This window comes from Schistocerca serialis, chromosome 1 (genome assembly GCF_023864345.2).
Source record: "Schistocerca serialis cubense isolate TAMUIC-IGC-003099 chromosome 1, iqSchSeri2.2, whole genome shotgun sequence".
NCBI classification, from domain to species: Eukaryota; Metazoa; Arthropoda; class Insecta; order Orthoptera; family Acrididae; genus Schistocerca; species Schistocerca serialis.
The window spans coordinates 297,254,073-297,273,330 of NC_064638.1; positions in this window are offsets into that span (position 1 = coordinate 297,254,073).

The window sequence follows — 19,258 nt, forward strand, 5'->3', positions numbered from 1 at the left end:
AGTAATCGCCATAACTGCTGATACATTTACCCCACTGTGGGATAAGACAGTCAGTGTGTTCATGACAAAATGTTTGAGGTTACCTACGAAACCACGCTTGTAACCAGGCGTGCACCTGTTCGTCTGACGAAAGCCGACAGCCGCGAATGTCAATTACGCTACAGAAGTTTCTCTGGAAAGACCTTACGCAAGGTCCATACAGTCCCGATATCTCCCTAAGCGATTTCCTCATTTTTGAAATCCTGAAGAAAGACATTCGCCACCGTTGATTTGCTTCGGACGAAGAGGTGCATGCTTGCATACTATCATGCTTCCGTAGACAACCGTAAACGTTCTTCCAAGAAGGTACTGAGCGTCTTGTTTCACAATGGCATGAATGTACTAAATGTTAATGCGATTACATTTTAAATAATAAACAGTTTCCTTGCCTTTTCCCACCTGTCTCGCTTTTATTTGACTGCTCATTATACCAGGGTTGTCCAACACCTTAGCTAACCAGGGCCACATTGGAAGGAGACGAGTATTTTTGTGCATGAAACTAAGAATAAATTCTCAGAAAAGTAAAGAAGAAAGAAAAAAAAAACAGAACGAGCCAATAAGAGAACAGCATCGTGCAGCTAGAGTTTCAAATTAAAAATATTTAATTGACCATAACTTTGCGTAAACGGAATCTTATGGAGTATTTTTTTACCGCTCATATGTTATATGGTCACTTCTTGGGCCGCTTTGACACTTGCTTTGGGCCGCTTGCGGGTTGTACACCCCTGCTTTGTACAGTGTTACTTTATTATTCCGTCAAAATTGTTACTTCTTTCCTTTCTATCGCTCTTCAACTCCCACTCAATTCCGGCTGAACAATCTATCTTCTCGGTGGATGTGAATCTTCTAGCATTTATTGCATCTTACATTTTCCACAAAGCGGAAGTCCAACATGAAGCCACTGTGGACAACAGCGCACTGTAGCCAGAGAGAGGAGCCGAAAGGCGCATTTCGCAGTCGAGCCACGCTGTCCCACAAGCTGTGCACTAGGTCAGGATTGTGCAGACTACGGCCATGTTCCAGAACATTCTCTGCGTCGTCACAGCCATCCTCGCAGATAACTTTCGGCCACAGCTTGTTTTCATTTGACTGTCTCTTACATTCCAAAAATGGTTCAAATGGCTTTGAGCACTATGCCACTTGACTTCTGAGGTCATCAGTCGCCTAGAACTTAGAACTAATTAAACCTAACTAACCTAAGGACATCACACACAGCCATCCCCGAGGCAGGATTCGAACCTGCGACCGTAGCGGTCGCTCGGCTCCAGACTGTAGCGCCTAGAGCCGCACGGCCACTCCGGCCGGCTCTTACATTCCAGAATATCTTTACGTTGAAGTTTAAGGTCTAACAGAATTTGAGTCACTAACAAAAAATGGCTCTGAGCACTATGCGACTTAAATTCTGAGGTCATCAGTCGCCTAGAACTTAGAACTAATTAAACCTAACTAACCTAAGGACATCACACACATCCATGCCCGAAGCAGGATTCGAACCTGCGACCGGAGCGGTCGCTCGGCTCCAGACTGTAGCGCTTAGAACCGCACGGCCACTCCGGCCGGCCTGAGTCACTAACAATATGTACTGACAAATGACGTCACCTGTGTTGACCCAAGGCTTGCGGACGGCGTAGTGAATATTTCGTCCGTAAGAGATGGCATTATGAGTGCTGCGACTGTTGATTAATTCAAATAAAACTATTTCTGTGTCAGTTACTTATTTTGCCACTACGCGTTTTGATGGTTCACACCATTTTCAGGTGGAGAATTGTTTATTTATATGGCTGTTGTTGGTGAAGGGTACAGACGTCTTTTTACAGACGCGGACCTACGGCAGTGTAGCTTATTTTACCTGATCTTGGTCTGCAACTGTGAAGAGACATCTCTACTGCTCACCAAAACCAGCCATATAAAGAAACAGTTCTCCACCTGAAGATGGTCTGAACCATCGAAACGCCTATTTTTGGCAAAAAGACTGACTGTCGCAGAACCTGTTTTATTTGTATGGACGGCGTAATGCCTCGACTGGCGAAGGGTGGAGACAGATCGGCGTGTGTGTGAATTAGCCAGCGCTTGTTACGAATGCTCCCAATAGTCGCAGTGGATGCCACATGTGAACAGCCAGATGGAATTCGTACAGCTTCAGTACGGCTTATCGCTTTGATGGCCTTTAAATTGTTAATAATGGTTTTGAGATCGATTTTCGCACAGAAGACATCGTTGCACTCCAGATCAACAAGTATTTTCGCGCTATAAGCTTTGCCTGCATTGCTACCGTTTCTCAGTGTTAGTGTTATATAGCTAATGACAACAAGGTTGTGTGTTACTGCATCGAAAGTGTTTCGAACTTTCTTTTTTCTTCTCATAAGCGCTGTATTCTGAATTTACTACAGCTATGTTTAAAGAATCGCATATCTGAAAAAGTATTTGCAGAGCTGTATTTTCATTCGCGAGTAGTGATGATGGCTGCTGTAAATGTTATGTATTCTACGGCTTCACATAAACTTGTATAAAACTTGTAGCGAAGTTGTGTTCTGATTTCACGGTTCCTCGTGATGTCTCTTTCGCTACACGAAGGATATGTAAGAGACGTCAAGCAAGAGAAACAGAGGCTACCACGTCTCGATAACACAGGCCAACAGTTTTTTTGATACTGTGCTATTTGGATCTGATTTCATGTGACTTTGATGCCCTAAATTCAAATATGGCAGCAGCTTTTGCCTAGGACGACAAATTTCCGTGATATGAAATTTTATTGAAAAATGTGTGACACTAAGATAAATTCGCGCATTACATAAAAAGCCTGGAGATACTGACAGGTTTCAGATAGATTATATAATGGTAAGACAGAGATCTGCAACCAGGTTTTAAATTGTAAGACATATCAAGGGGAATATGTTAACTCTGACCACAATCTATTCGTTATGAACTGTAGATTAAAACTGAAGAAACTACAAAAAGGTGGTAATTTAAGGAGATGGCACCTGGATAAACTGACTAAAGCAGAGGTTGTACAGAGTTTCAGGGAGAGCATAAGGGAACAATTGACAAGGATGGGGGAAAGAAATACAGTAGAAGAAGAAGTAGAAGAAGAATAAGTAGCTTTGAGGGATGAAGTAGTGAAGGCAGTGGGGGAGAAAGTAGGTAAAAAGACGAGGGCTAGTAGAAATCCTTGGGTAACAGAAGAAATACTGAATTTAATTGATGAAAGAAGAAAATATAAAAATGCAGTAAATGAAGCAGGCAAAAATGAATACAAACGTCTCAAAAATGAGATCGACGGGAAGTGCAAAATGGCTAAGCAGGGACGGCTGGAGGACAAATGTAAGGATGTAGAGGCTTATCTCACTAGGGGTAAGATAGATACTGCCTACAGGAAAATTAAAGAGACCTTTGGAGAAAAGAGAACCACTTGTATGAATATCATGAGCTCAGATGGAAACCCAGTTCTAAGCAAAGAAGAGAAAGCAGAAAGGTGTAAGGAGTATATAGAGGGTGTATACAAGGGCGATGTAATTGAGGACAATATTATGGAAATGGAAGAGGATGTAGATGAAGATGAATTGGGAGATATGATACTGCGTGAAGAATTTGACAGAGCACTGAAAGACCTGAGTCGAAACAAAGCCCTGGGAGTAGACAACATTCCATTAGAACTACTGACAGCATTGGGAGAGCCAGTCCTGACGAAACTGTACCATCTGATGAGCAAGATGTATGAGGCAGGTGAAATACCCTCAGACTTCAAGAAGAATTATATATATATATATTCAAGAAGAATTATTATATAATTCCAATCCCGAAGAAAGCAGGTGTTGACAGATGTGAAAATTACCGAACTATCAGTTTAATAAGTCACGGCCGCAAAATACTAACACGGATTCTTTACAGACGAAAAACTAGTAGACTAGATGGAAAAACTAGTAGAAGCCGACGTCGGGGAAGATCAGTTTGGATTCCGTAGAAATGTTGGAACACGTGAGGCAATACTGACCCTACGACTTATCTTAGAAGTTAGATTAAGGAAAGGCAAACCTTTCTAGCATTTGTAGACTTAGAGAAAGCTTTTGACAATGTTGACTGGAATACTCTCTTCCAAATTCTGAAGGTGGCAGGTGTAAAATACAGGGAGCGAAAAGCTATTTACAATTTGTACAGAAACCAGATGACAGTTATAAGAGTCGAGGGACATGAGAGGGAAGCAGTGGTTGGGAAGGGAGTGAGACAGGGTTGTAGCCTCTCCCCGATGTTATTCAATCTCTATATTGAGCAAGCAGTGAAGGAAACAAAAGAAAAATTCGGAGTAGGTATTAAAATCCATGGAGAAGAAATAAAAACTTTGAGGTTCGCCGAAGACATTGTCATTCTGTCAGAGACAGTACAGGACTTGGAAGAGCAGTTGAACGGAATGGACAGTGTCTTGAAAAGAGGGTATAAGATGAACATCAACAAAAGCAAAACAAGGATAATGGAATGTAGTCGAATTAAGTCGGGTGATGCTGAAGGAATTCGATTAGGAAATGAGACACTTAAAGTAGTAAAGGAGTTTTGCTATTTGGGGAGCGAAATAACTGATGATGGTCGAAGTAGAGAGGAAATAAAATGTAGACTGGCAATGGAAAGGAAAGCATTACTGAAGAAGAGAAATTTGTTAACATCGAGTATAGATTTAAGTGTCAGGAAGTCGTTTCTGAAAGTATTTGTATGGAGTGTAGCCATGTATGAAAGTGAAACATGGACGATAAATAGTTTGGACAAGAAGAGAATAGAAGGTTTCGAAATGTGGTGTTACAGAAGGATGCATAAGATTAGATGGGTAGATCACATAACTAATGAGAAAGTACTGAATAGGATTGGGAAGAAGAGAAGTTTGTGGCACAATTTGACTAGAAAAAGGGATCGGTTGGTAGGACATGTTCTGAGGCATCAAGGGATCACCAATTTAGTATTGGAGGGCAGCATGGAGTGTAAAAATCGTAGAGAGAGACCAAGAGATGAATACACTAAGCAGATTCAGAAGGATGTAGGTTACAGTAGGTACTGGGAGGTGAAGAAGCTTGCACAGGATAGAGTAGCATGGAGGGCTGCATCAAACCAGTCTCAGGACTGAAGACCACAACAACAACATAAGAAACTGACACGGACTTTTTATTATTATATTATACAAATATTATGCTACATAATAATAAAGGAAAAGTGATCGATGAAACCTACTGCTCACTGAGCACTTTGGAAGCTTCTTTTCCGTGAGATTCCTGAAAAAATTTGGAATACTACCTTTCAACCAGCGGAAATCTGCCATGATGTCCATGGTCCATCTCCTCTGACAGGAGACTTCCATAGTATTAATTTCCTAATGAAATATTTCAGCTCGTTCCTTCCTGGTGAATACTAAATTTTCAGGAAAACTGTCAACTCGCTGCGTAAACAGCGGGCCTTAATACTCATGTAACACGCAAGGGATCTGAAACTGCTAAGCAGCTCTTTTACCAGTTGCACATGTCTTTAAGTTTTCCGACATCTGCAGTAATTGAAATACAGGCTTTTCGCAAAGCCTCAGCCATCGAATTTACGAAGGTGGGATCCTTGATGAGAATCAAATTTTCCTGATTTAATTTTGTACGCATTCAACTGAGGCTTTTCTCCCTATGCATGCAAAGCAAGATCCGTTCCTATCAAATTGCTTCATAAGACCCAGATTGATGTGCAGTGGATGGAAGACGAGTTTCTTCTGTTTAAATAACAGGTCCTTAATCGCATTCTTTTATCCTACTCCACGTTTCCTTTTCTAACACAGTGGTGTATTTTGTCTCTGCTATCCCAGACGTGCAAGAAGCATGGATATTTCATGTGAGAACTTAGCTGTCCAAGGAGAAAGTTTACGATTTTAACTATCTACATATCACCTATTAATGTTCATGACATTTTTTCTCCAAGGCCAAAGCTGTAATATTATTTTCCTCTTTCATTTTCGTTGCGTCAGCAATAGGTATTCAACATTATGGGTTCCCACAGAGGAGAGGGACAATTTTCATACTTGCGGAAAACAAATATCGAACAGGTCAAACAGCTGTATATTTAGGGAATAATTTCGGTGCCTCACTGGACTCTCCTCAGGCCACTACATGCAAAACGAGATTAGGCATCGAGTCGATCGTGCTAATAAAGGAACAACTCAATAAACTGTTTTCCGCAGATATCCCCATAACACGCGTGTATATTACACACACGTAACGATGTGTCGTTTGATATAGTGGCTCCTGTAGTACGCACAGACGACTGAACGGCTTATCTCATATATAGGTGCCTGAAGGTGGTGCAAATGAGGCATCGAAAGTGGTTCCGTAATGAAATTATTCCATAAATTTAAGACTGTTGCACGTCTGTATTCTGCTAAACATCGACCAACCTCAGCCCCGTTTTTCCATTTACATAAGCTGGAATTGCAGAGACATTTCATACTTAGCTTGAATAAATAGGCGCCAAGTATCTCTAAAATGTTCAGGAAGACCCATTTCCTCCACGAGTCTATTAATTTTGTTACAAAATACAGGACCGTCTACTTGAAAGAAGAAGTGTTGACAATCCCTTTCTCTTGTGCGTTAAAAGGTAATTTTGGTTTCTTTTTTCAGTACTCCAGAAGCTTCTGTTGAAAAGTTGAGATCTCTAGTGAGGTCATGCAACGCTTCCTGGTTGACACGTTGACGAATTGATGACATCCCTTCTTAATCACTGTGAGCTTCATTAGTATGAGAGGAACAACACTCGTTCTCACAGAGCTCTGGCAGCTGGTGAAATGTTGGGATCGGCACATCCCATCAGTGACGAACCGGACCTCTTACAGAGATTAAATCAGAATAATCCCACTTGCCACTGTGGTTTCAGCTGATTTCAGTAACATTTACTAGCTGGAAATAACATTCATCGAAACGATTTTTGAGTTGTCTTCTCTCCAACCCATCGGCACGTCAGTTTCAGACTGTTTCTTTTTCCAGCAATCCAGTATCGTAAATGTTGTGCAAAAGTTTTACAGATCTGATGTGGTGCTCAGGTTATATCCTGACCACCAATCCTAAAACTCAAACTCAAAAATAAGCACTCTAAGATAAGCAAGTCAATAACAGTTTTTACTGTTTCCATAGAGCTAAAAATGGTTCAAATGGCTCTGAGCACTATGGGACGTAACTTCTGAGGTCATCAGTCCCCTAGAACTTAGAACTACTTAAACCTAACTAACCTAAGGACATCACACACATCCATGCCCGAGGCAGGATTCGAACCTGCTACCGTAGCGGTCGCGCGGTTCCAGACTGTAGTGCCTAGAACCGCCCGGCCACTTCGGCACTCTTCGCATTTGTAGCAAAACATAAGGATAATTTATACAACGTCTTCGACGTGAACTCATTCTGTTCAGTAACACAAACACAGTACTCTGCAACACAGCACGTTTAAGGTTAACTTTATAACAACTCTTTCCCAACCACAAATAATGCGGGAGAACAATTCGCTCACCGCTGTCGGTGATAACTCAAGAAATAACCTCAGCTCTAGCATTGAATGCTTAACTTTATGTGATAGATTTTGCAGGAGCTACCTAGATGGTAGAATGACAATAAGGCGAATATACTGGAACCAATCCTTGTATATGAAATTTAAAATTATATAAAATGAAATTAAGACAGCACAATTCATGTAGAACGCAACGTTAAAAAAATACTGGTACAAAAATGTACAGGAGATAGAGAAATACTGATCTCATATTTCCATCCAGCTCCCAAAATATATCTAAAATCAGTTGTAAAATCGCTTTGTTTCTTGTAAGCCTGTGTAAATAACTTCCTTTACACTGCGTTTGTTTCTGTACTTGCTTGTAGGCTTAACAAACTCCTTCCCTGGCCTTTTATTATGAAGCGTTTTCAACGTTTTGCAGCTATGCGAGGCAGAGGCCGAACTATCGAGAGGGTCCCATGTTTAGCAAAGAAAGCAGGTTTTCGGGAAAGTGGACCTCAAAATAGTGGATTACGGCTGTAGTGTTGTGTGAATTGCTGTGCTTCCTGAGTATGGTACTGAACCTGATGTCTGGCAGCAGCAGGAAAGAAGCCTAGCACAATTTTTGTGTTTTCTTTGCCGCTACGATTCACGTGCACAGTAGGAAAATCGGAAATTTGTTGTAAGTCCTGCTGAGGTCATCGGTCCCTAAGCTTACACTCTACTTAATCTGACTTCAACTAACTTACACTAAGGACAACACACACACCCATGCCCAAGGGAGGACTCGAACCTCCGACGGGGGCAGCCGCGCGAACCCTGGCAAGGCGCCCTAGACCGCACGGTTACCCCAAGCGTCGTGCGCAGTAGAAGCACACACTTTCTACTGATAATTTTCTATTATTGAATTTCTTTGTCAACCTACATTTATTTGCACTTTACACTGAAAATGAGGGCTACTTCATCTCGCTGGATTACATGTGATGTCCCAACTCCACTCTGCACTACTGTAGATACAGTACATTAACACGTAGTCACTTGGTATTCTACACTAGCGACTTCGGTTACGGTTACTCGACTTCCTACTGTATCTTTCACGCACTATCCAATCCCTTATGACTCTTCTGAATCAGACTAAATATAAGGGTGCCGATAAAATATTATTAATATGCAGCAAATATTAGACGTTGATGCGAAACCAGATTATTTTTTCTCCAATTGGCATTTTCACCTTTGTCCCCTGTGGGCTAAAGTCAGTATTAGTAAAGTATCTCTGCAGGTGATGATCCTTAATTGCGGATCCTACTCACATTTTAGCAATGACGTTGTGATATCATGATGACAATGACCACACAACACGAGTAACCCATGTATATTTGAATGCGAGTTCCAAGCAAAACAATGGCGGAATCAGTGGAAATTGAACAGAGAAATTCGCCGGCTTTAATGCAGAGCAGAGGACAACCGAACACAGTAAATGAATAAACGCCGAAAATTGAAATAGCGCTAATAAGAGCGACAGATTCGTGTGTTTAATTGCCAGTAATTAGCAGAATTTGGAACTGGCTAAATTAGGTGGCGTCAAAGGTTCGACGACCTATAATTGGTGGAACTATGAATAGTGGATATCCCTTCATAAACTCTCAGTAATCCTTGTAGAAATTTCGTCTCTGTACAAATAGACGTCTGGTTACATAAACTATTCTCTTATCAGAATGTTCGTGCTGAGTTAAGCATTTATCATTTTATTGCAAAAAATATCCTGTTGAATTATGACATTACTTTCGGAGCTCTGAAACTGAATGCGGTGTCTGCCGATTTAATTCCAGAAACTATGTCCTGACTAGCGAAGAAAATACGGCTTTAATATTCGCCGCCGGCCGAAGTGGCCGTGCGGTTAAAGGCGCTGCAGTATGGAACCGCAAGACCGCTACGGTCGCAGGTTCGAATCCTGCCTCGGGCATGGATGTTTGTGATGTCTTTAGGTTAGTTAGATTTAACTAGTTCTAAGTTCTAGGGGACTAATGACCTCAGCAGTTCAGTCCCATAGTGCTCAGAGCCATTTGAACCATTTTTTTAATATTCGCCATTTCCAACCGCAGTCTCCGCGTACTAATTGAAGTTACAGTGAAACAGGAATTCAGTCTCTCATTCAGAAATATTTTATCCTAAAACGCAGAATATAAGTAACTTCTGAAAGATTAATTATTTCTTTAATCTGTTTCATTTTCGTTATGAATTTTCTGTTGGTATGACTTCTGTGGCCGAAAGCAAAGGACAGTGATCTTCATGTATTAACGGGAACAGTTTATTTTTTCTCTGAAAAAAACATCCGTTTTAAGGGTGGAAGAAGCTTCGGGAAACTAGTTACTGCAATAACTGATATTTTTCAAAGTAATTGTGTCACCAAGACATTCCTCACCGATAAATTTGAGGAGTAATATTTTAGTATTCCAGACAGTTAACGCATATTTCCTTTGAAGCTACCAATTAGCAGCATAATGTGTATTGTTGCGGTAGTCGTTGTTTCATATGGGCAAAGAATTCCTTGTTATCAGAGAAGCTAAAGTGAGAAACTCATTTCTGCCTTATTTACAAATCATCACTTACTCCTTAGCTACATTTATACGGGAATACGCTAGTTATTCGTTCAATAGGTTATCTATATCTACATAGATACTCTTCCGACCACCATATTGTGCACACCTAGTCTTTTACTTTCGTGTTCCAATCGCAAACGGATCGAAGCGGCAGCGCAGGATTAGCCGAGCGGTCTTAAGCGCTGCAGTCATAGACTGTGCGGCTGATCCCGGCGTAGGTTCGAGTCCTCACTCGGGCATGGGTGTGTGTGTTTGTCCTTAGGATAATTTAGGTTAAGTAGTGTGTAAGGTTAGGGACTGATGACCTTAGCAGTTAAGTCCCATAAGATTTCACACAACTTTGAACTTTTTTTTTGGATCGAAGCGAAAATGACTGTCTACAAGCTTCTGTTAGAGCCCTTGTTCCTCTTTTCTCGTCTTCCAGTCCTTGCGCGAGATGTGCACTGGTTTCAGTAGGATAATATTGCAGTCTGTCGCAAATAACGCTTCTCTCACCTTCCTCAACAGTATTTCGCGAAAAGAACTCTTCTTCCGTCCACCGATTCCCAGTTCACACAGAATTTCCGTGATCCTCGTGTGTTGATCGCATCTACTGGTAACAAATCTAGCAGCACGCTTCTGAATTGTTTCGATGTCTTCCTTTAGTCTAACATGGTGAGGATCCAAGCATTCGAACAGTGTACAAGAATGGGTTGCACAAGTGTGTTGTGAGCGGTCTCCTTCAGAGGTGCACTACACTTTCCTACAATTCTCCCAAAAAAATCGAAGTGTTGCTATTGGCTCTGAGCACTGTGGGACTTAACTACTGAGGTGATCAGTCCGCTAGAACTTAGAACTACTTAAACCTAACTAACCTATGGACATCACATACATCCATGCCCGAGGCAGGATTCGTACGTGCGACCGTAGCGGACGCGCGGTTCCAGACTGTAGCGCCTAGAACCGCTCGGCCACTCCGGCCGGCAAAGTGTTGCTATTCATGTCCTTAAGAAAAATATGGAGACTATCAAAATAGAACATGTTATTGTCGACAGGCAAAAATTAGTAGCAATTTATGCCTATGTAGAAAGACCGATGCGAATACAACAACTTCCACCATCTTAGCGAAGTATCTCGCTCAGGACCCAAGAAAATTCTTATTATACTGAAATTGTGGGTCGAAGGTTTCTATTCAATCAGTCGTCCACAATTCTAATGTCGCGGTAGAAGGCAGTAATAGGAAAGCCGAAGCTCCAAATTTCGCGTCTACAAAATCATTCACGCAAGAGGACTGAGCAGACATACCATCGCTTGACCGTCACACAGACTATCGTATGGATGATGCAGAAATAGGCAACCCTGGCGCTGAAAAGCAACTCAAAGAGTTTGAAGGAAATAGGGCGCTAGGTCCGATAGGAATCCCAATTCGGTTTTACGCACAAAGTTTTACGGCATTGACCCTTTACTTAGCTTGTATTTAACGCGAATCTCTCGCCCACTGCAAACCCCAAAAGACTGAAAAAAAGCCATGACTTTTCAACATAAGAAGGTGAAAGAACGACCACGCACATTGTCAGACCTATATCGTTAACGTCGGTGTGCACCAGAATTCTTGAACATATTCTATGCTCCAAGATAATATACTTTCTTGACACAGAAAAACTTCGGTCCACAAATAAGCATGGATTTAGAAAGTGTCGCTCGTGCAAAACTCAGATTGCCATTTTCACGCACAATGTCCTGCGAAGCATGGATGTAGGGCAACAGGTAGATTCTACATTCTTAGAATTCCGGAAAACGTTCGACACTGTGAATCACTGCTGGCTGTACGAAGATCCGTGCATATGGAACAGTTTCCCGTATCTGTGAACGGCTCCAAAACTTCTTAAATAATAACGCCGTCCTCGATGGAGAGTGCTCACCAGAGAGATGTGTATCGTCAGGAGTGCCCCAGGGAAGTGTAATATTACTGCTTTTGTTATGATTGTTATTATCTGACGGATAGGGTGGGCGGCAACCCGTGACTTTTAGTTTATGACTCTGTGGTATACAGCTAAGTATAGTCGCTGGGTGACGGTAGAAAACTAAAGGATGACTTAGACGGAATTTCTATTTGGTGTGATGAATGGCAACTTGGTATAAAAAGTGTAGAAAGTTAATGCAGATGAGTTAGAGAAAAAATCGTGTAGTGTCCGAATAGAGTATTTGTGGCTTGCTGCTTGGCATAGTCATATGGATTAAATACCTACGCGTAACTTTTCAAAACGATAAGAAATGGATCTAACACGTATGAACGGTGATATGGATCTAGAACGTAAGAACGGTGGTAGGGAAGGCTAATGGTCCACTTCCGTTTGTTTGGAGGGTTTTAGGAAAGTGCAGCTTATCTACAAAAGGAAACGCTTTGAACACTTGTGCGACCCATTCTTGATTACTGCTAAAGTGTTTGGGACCCCAATTAGGTCCGATTAACGGACGTTATTACGCAACTCAGACCCGTGTCGCTAGGTTTGTTACGGATGGTTCGATCAACACACGATTGTTATGAGTCGCTTCGTGAACTCAAATGGGGTGGTTATTGTGGAGGAGACAGTCATAAGGTGTAGAGCTTTTGCCAGTGCACAGATGGGAACCTTTCAGAACTTGGGAGAGTTTATAAGGAGTGTAGAGGGTTTTTTTTTTTTTTTTTTTTTTTTTTTTTTTTTTTTGGGCGCACAACTTCAATGGTCATTAGCGCCCTGACTACGTTAAGAATGCACCGCGAGGCACAAGTTTAAAACAACAACTAAAAGGGAAAACACGATAAAAGACAGACTGCAGACTGACAGGCATAGGATTAAAAAACAGCATCATCAAATGTCCTTAGAGAGGTGTGTCAAATTGATAAAACGAAGAACACGAGCAGCTGCTCGTGGATCATCCGCTAAAATGGCATCTAAAGTACATGGCAGGTTAAGATCTAGACGCAGTGTGTTAAAATCCGGACAGGACATTAAAATGTGGCGGACCGTCAGCAATTGCCCACATGGGCAGAACGGCGCCGGCGCAGCCGTCAGCAGATGGCGATGGCTGAACCGGCAGTGTCCAAAGCGTAACCGGGCCAAAACGACCTCCTCCCGCCGAGAAGGGCGGGAGGAGGACGTCCAAGCCGCGGGAAGAGGTTTCAAGGCCCGAAGCTTGTTGTCTGTAAGTGCAGCCCAATCGGCATGCCACAGCGATAAAATGCACCGACAAATGACCCTGCTACAATCTGATGAAGGGACACAACAAGAAGCTGTCCGAGGCTGGAGGACCGCAGCCTTGGCCGCGGCATCTGCAGCTTCGTTCCCAGGGATACCGACATGGCCAGGGACCCACATAAAGCTAACCGGAGAACCGACGTCCACCAGCTGCTGAAGAGAGCGTTGGATCCGGTGCACGAAAGGGTGAACCGGATACGGATCACTGAGGCTCTGGATGGCGCTCAGGGAATCGGAGCAGATGACATAAGCAGAATGTCGGTGGCGGCAGATGTAAAGAACAGCCTGGTAGAGGGCAAAGAGCTCAGCTGTGAAGACCGAACAATGGCCATGGAGCCGGTATTTGAAACTTTGTGCCCCGACAATAAAAGAACACCCGACCCCGTCATTGGTCTTAGAGCCATCTGTATAAATGAAGGTCATATTGATGAACTTTGAACGAAGTTCAACAAAACGGGAGTGGTAGACCGAACCGGGGGTAACCTCTTTTGGGAGCGAGCTGAGGTCAAGGTGAACGCGAACCTGAGCCTAGAGCCAAGGTGGCGTGTGGCTCTCGCCCACTCGAAAGGTTGCAGGGAGTGAAAAATTAAGGTGTTGAAGGAGGCGACGAAAGCGAACTCCAGGGGGTAGCAGGGCAGAGACATACAACCCATATTGACGGTCGAGAGAGTCGTCAAAAAAGGAACGATAAGACGGGTGCACGGGCATTGACAGTAGCCGACAGGCATACCGACAAAGCAGTATATCGCGCCGGTAGGTGAGTGGCAATTCGCCAGCGTCAGCATGAAGACTCTCTACGGGACTAGTATAAAACGCTCCGATCGCAAGTCGTAAACCCCGATGTTGTATGGAGTTGAGGCGGCGTAAGATGGATGGCCGTGCAGAGGAGTATACGAAGCTCCCATAATCCAGCTTGGAGCGGACGATCGACCGATATAGGGAGTGTAGAGGTGAGGCCAGCGCATGTATGAAGCCAGTCACAGCGCTCCTTAGCGGTTAGTAAGTTTCTAGTGTGTCTGTGTATTTTTTGGGGGCGTGTGAGAGCGCCTCATCAGGCGCCTGTAATCGATGGGATTCCTATAGCAGGAGTAGATCACATAGGTAGATAGATCTGGTTTGGATACGGGAGGAAATGCTGCCTAACAAGGAAGCAGGCAATTTGGGAGACTGCATCAGTCCTCTGGACGGTGATTTGCTGACTTCTGATACGGGGAATTCTAGCAGGCAATCCAATCTTGGAAAACGTCAAAATGAACAGTCAGTTTGGATGTGTAGGTTCACGGTAATGTGTAAGGGCACTTGAACGGTGTTATTAAAGACTGTATATAAATGCATGAAAACAATTTCAAATGGAACAGCAAGTATAAGCTTAGTAATGTGTGGAAGAAATCTCTCGACGTTGAGTAGAAACGGAGAAATTAGCCAATCTGTTTACAATTCTACGGAAGCAACGGCGCCACCAGTGCAAACGTCGACATAATCGTATGGCTGCTTGATGTAATGATCACGTATACCGACCAAATCAGAATCCGTCTATGGGCTTACGAGCACCAGCCATGACTGTCAGTCGCACCTGATGAAGAAGATGGTGGTAATAGTCAAAAGCTAGAGTTTTATCCCAGAACATAGGCGAAAACAAGACACGTAGTTTCATGCTATTCAGAGGCGCAATATCGACTGGACTAATGTGTTTTTAGAAGTCTAGTGAAAGGATGAGTTCTAAGAAGATTGCCTCTCTCTGTAAATCGGCTAGCAAGGAAGAGAGATAATCAGTAAACAACAATGTTCAGCAGCAGTAGTTTGAAAGTTTTTGTTAATATATGATGAGGATGATAACATATTGATAAAGGTGAAGACATTAATGATAGAGGTGATGACCTAGAAAAGGGGGGGTGTGGCTTGTAATGTCACATATTTGCCCCTGGCGTGTTGGCAGCCGACACAAGCGATTGCACATTCAAAGATTATTCAAATTGATTGGAGTGTCCACAGGTAGACTGCCTACAACTAATAAAAAGTGTGGCAAGTTCGGTAATAATAGGGATAACCTCTTATGTGTGTCCCTAATTTCAGAATAATAACAGAACGTTTCTCCATTATTATACAAAATGTTCAACAATAAATTCTCCATTGCATCATTCTTAGTTCTTCTACCTAATATTACATAAATGATATTTATTCAAATGTGCCATACTTTTCATTACTTGTACGTAGTCTATTAGTCTATCTGTGGACTCTCCGCACCAGGTTGCATTTAAATTACCTTGATAAAATGCACGTCTTATGTTGGTTGTCAACATGCCAGGGGCACATATGTGACATCACAAGCCACACTTCCTTTTCTATGTCACCACCCTTATCAGTATGTTATCACCATTATAACATGATAATCCATGGCTCTCCCCACCCCTCCTTCTCCCTCATTCCTCAATCTCAATGTAGTTTTCAGTGAGCATTAAAATAAAACAGCCAATAACATTATAGCTGTCGAATAATGTCAGCTTCTCTTGAATTCTGTTAAACTGGCGCCATACAATATTTCCATATCGAAATATACGTAACCTACACTTTAATTAGGTAAAATGGGTCCATATTCAAACAAAATTACGTAAGCTGCACTTGAATTGCGTAAAAACATAATTATATTCAAAAAATATTGTCAGTACAACAATATTTCCAAAAGAACTTTACGTAACCTTCCCTTGAATTGAGACCTGAACTGCCTAAAAGTCCATCACTTATTGTGCACTCATGCACACTCATAACACACATGCTCATATGCACATCTGCCCATACACAGACACAGACACACACACACACACACACACACACACACACACACACACACACACACACACACACACACACACACGCACGCACGCGCGCGCGCGCGCACACACACACATATATATCACACAGTCATGTACACATAGATATGCATGTGCATATATTACAGAGGGACTGGGGCAGAGAGAAACCAAATAAAAATACTATGAATAAAAATTTTGTAATAAAGGATTTTTGCACTGTCATATAATAAGATATACACTGTAATCATAATTAACTTTGACTTGCAGCATGAATCTTTGTACACTACATGTTGTCACACATTGAAGACATATGAACTGAATACATATTCTAATTCATCTTCAACACTTTTCAGAGCACTATCATTGTATACAGAAAATTATTAGAATTTCAGCAAATATACGAGATATCTGGATCACCTAACCAAGTTTTGATAACTTTATTAGAATTAATAAAATCGAAGTGACCCTGAATTTCATTTTGTGAGCAAACTGTGCACAGCATGGATTTTGATGTAACATTCAACAAGTTTGTTATACTGACAAATTAACATTTCAGAGTAATAAATACAGTCATATTTATTACATACTTCACACGTGACGATGTGTTCAGAAGGTTAAAGTACTACTTCCTGAGTGACAGTCTTTTTTCACATTTACTTCCAGAGACGTGTTTAGATCGTAAAAATGGGCAATGAGTTTATATGTGAGAATTAAAATCTCTTGCAAATTAAAACAGAATCACAACATACATTAATATATTTTATAGCTCCACTGCATGATACCTTATAGAATAAAAACTGACATATTTTGTTGTAGATACATATTAAAAAAGAGTCATTTCATTTAACTATTTTTTAAATCAACTGTGTCAATATTATTCACTCTTCCATGATAAAACATCCACTTGCTTCCACTGTTGACAACGGCAAGTTCACTGTCACTGATAGCTGAGAAAGTTGATATTAGATATATTTCGCAGTTGTTCGGATAAACCAGAACTTCCCCTGCAAATTTGGTTTTGACATATATTGTATTCAAGGTTTGGTGCTGATCTCCTTTCTCCAATGCCAATACTACTTCAGTGCACGTTTCGCTTCGGCCCTTACACAGATCTGCCAAGTTCTACGACGTGCAAGCAGAAGAATCACTGCTTTCCAGATCTGTAATAAGTATTTGTTAGGCAAAATATGAATTTTTTTAGTGGAAGAAATATATAGTGTTTGTCAGACTTACATTTTATGTCCAAAAAGAAGAAAGCACTGAAAGATCATGAGGACTACAAAGACAGTGGCGTCTTTGGCGAGTCTTCAACAGTAATATGCTACTTGCTGTAACAGCTCAGCTTTTATTAAACACCGTCATCGTGAGGCAATAAGTTCAAAGTAGTTTCAACTTGCTCTGACTTGTTCCGACAGGTAAAAAACGCGATAAGTGAGCAAGTTGTGACATTACTCACCAAGTTGCAAGTCCAGTCTTGTTGAGGTATGATTGATATTTTACCACTTTTCAAGAAATACGAAGCACGTCGTCAAGGGCCTGTGTGCTCCAAGTTATGCATAATCAAGGAAACTATAATGCATTCTCAAATGCAGGAATTATCTTCTTCACTTCTATGCTGACGTTACATTATTCCCACATTTCAAGGAACAGGTAATAGGGTCTTGGAGATATGCAGATTCAAAGAACTTGTAATCTCCCCACGGAAAATTACCCTCTACCACGCAATAATTAATAATGGTCAACCAAATCATCCACATGTATTTACGTTTGAAAAGTATCTGATCAGATTTTCTAGTAATATATGCGCCGACAGCTCGTCGACGCCAAGGTATTTTTCTAGTACGTTTATTCTTTGGAACAACAGAGGTACAGAAATGTATGCTCCATGGTTATTATAGAGAGAGAGAGGAACAGCTTCGGAAGTATCGGTTGGAAGATTGTCGGATTGCTAAAGGAGATTTATTTACTCTTCTTCGCGCTAAAGCGAGCTAGGAAAGTTTGTGCCGCTAGCATGATAGATAAAGAGAAAAAAAAGACCTGCAAAAGCAAATTACCTGAGATTTGGAACCAACAGAAAACGGAACATGTACGGAAATGGATTCAATATACAATTTTCCTCAGAAATAAGGTTTGTGACCATTTTATTCTAGAGTGAATGACGAATGAGTTCTCTGTCTGAACCATTGATGATTGTCTGGGCCCTGTAATTAATTGGGAAGTTTCAGCTGTGACGAACAGAGCCTGCAATCTCTGAGTTTTTTGAAATCGTCCAAAAAGGCTTCGTCCACATCTGAAATTTTAGATCTGTCGTGAACTGAACGAATTGTTCAAACGATCGATTTTCCCAACTGAATGCAGCGCTTAATAATAATAACAAATGTAAAGATCTTTTCTAGCAAGCCAGCCGCTGAATATTAAGACGAAGGGCTCCACCAGAGATTCTACTAGGCTGATTTCACGTAAATAATATATTTAAACTGTACACAGATAAAGGGCAGAGAGAGAGAGAGAGAGAGAGAGAGAGAGAGAGAGAGAGAGAGTGAGAGAATCCTCCATTAGCATAATTGTTTCTCTGTCTTTTCACGGATCAGCCTAACAAGAAAACACGAAGCCCTGACTTTATTGTACCGATTTATGTGTGAGAGGGAAAGAGCGATAAAGGCGACAGATACACTTCTGTACAGACAAAACATTACACCAAGTTAGCGGCAAGCTGCATTCACATAGACTTTCATCATTTACAAAAGCAGAGTAGAATTCATTATAATGGCCAATCCGTGACAGGACACGTTTTTGGACGTTGTTAAAATAATTTTGTTCTCTGTTTCATGTGAACTACGACGAGACAACTTAACTTGGAAAGCAGAAGAAATACTCGCAGGCAAATTAAGTGGATCTACAAATAAAAGCAGCACGCTGGGCGCAGAATTTTTTATTAAAGCTTGCTAGTATTGAGGAAGTAGACGTAGATTTGAACATTTACTAATTGTGTTCATGCCCTATGTAGTTTGAACTGCCCTAGTTGCATTTTCCTGTATAAGTACTATAAGAAAGTAGCCACAGAAGTATTTTTGTGTGAAGGGAGATATATATACATATTGACTGT